Consider the following 1280-nt stretch of genomic DNA (forward strand, 5'->3'; position numbering starts at 1 on the left):
ATTGTAAGCATATAAAACAAACCAGGGTAAAGCTAATGCATAGGGGGAAAATGCAAAATTATCTACAATAATTAGCTATTATAAGGGTCTCTCTCCTCTCTATCTCTCTGTCTCTCTCTCCCCCCTCTCTCTATCTCTCCTCTCTCCTCTCTCTCTCTCTCCTCTCTCCTCTCTCTCCTCTCTATCTCTCCTCTCTCCTCTCTCTCTCTCTCTCTCTCCCCCTCTCTCCCCTCTATCAGGAAGTCGCTATGCGGCCAAACTCACAAAGGAGTGATAAGGAGTACCAGGTGAATGGAAAGAGAGTCCTAGGAAGAAAGACTGCCTGGGGCGTGGTCGAAGGTAAACAAGAAACTGCTCTAACCCCGCCCCTAATCCCCACCCCCCCCTCTCTCAGGAGTCACGCCGTTTAACCACTCCCACTCCAAACCCCTCCCCTAGCCCCTCCCATTCTTTAACACCTCCCTGATTCCACCCACTCCCAAACTCCTCCCCTGACCCCTCCCCTTTGCTAACCCCATCCCCTTTCCTTAAAAAAAAACACTAGGAGTGACTATCCCAATCTGAAGCTGTGATGGGGAGCCCCGCCCTAGTGTAGTGACCTCGTGATGCTGTATCTGTAGCTGTATCTGTATCAGGAGATGCTGTATCTGTATCTCTATCTGTATCAGGAGATCTGTAGCTGTGTCTGTATCAGGAGATGCTGTATCTGTATCTCTATCTGTATCAGGAGATGCTGTATCTGTAGCTGTGTCTGTATCAGGAGATGCTGTATCTGTAGCTCTATCTGTATCAGGAGATGCTGTATCTGTAGCTCTATCTGTATCAGGAGATGCTGTATCTGTAGCTCTATCTGTATCAGGAGATGCTGTATCTGTATCTCTATCTGTATCAGGAGAATCTGTATCTGTAGCTGTGTCTGTATCAGGAGATGCTGTATCTGTATCTCTATCTGTATCAGGAGATGCTGTATCTGTAGCTGTGTCTGTATCAGGAGTATGCTGTATCTGTATCTCTATCTGTATCAGGAGATTCTGTATCTGTAGCTGTGTCTGTATCAGGAGATGCTGTATCTGTATCTCTATCTGTATCAGGAGATGCTGTATCTGTAGCTGTATCTGTATCAGGAGATGCTGTATCTGTATCTCTATCTGTATCAGGAGATGCTGTATCTGTAGCTGTGTCTGTATCAGGAGATGCTGTATCTGTATCTCTATCTGTATCAGGAGATGCTGTATCTGTAGCTGTGTCTGTATCAGGAGATGCTGTATCTGTATCTCTAT

The 1280-nt window shown here is 46.1% G+C and overlaps 1 long non-coding RNA gene across 1 annotated transcript in view; it reads left to right on the plus strand.

The window, feature by feature from the left end:
- Window positions 1-267: 267 nt before the first annotated feature.
- The window catches only part of LOC121306214, a 2731-nt gene continuing 1718 nt past the window's right edge, over window positions 268-1280 (plus strand). Inside the window, exon 1 of the long non-coding RNA XR_005948169.1 lies at window positions 268-339. This is a non-coding gene — a long non-coding RNA (uncharacterized LOC121306214). The remainder of the gene's footprint in view (window positions 340-1280) is intronic.

Source organism: Polyodon spathula, chromosome 46, assembly GCF_017654505.1.
Source record: "Polyodon spathula isolate WHYD16114869_AA chromosome 46, ASM1765450v1, whole genome shotgun sequence".
Classification (NCBI taxonomy): Eukaryota; Metazoa; Chordata; class Actinopteri; order Acipenseriformes; family Polyodontidae; genus Polyodon; species Polyodon spathula.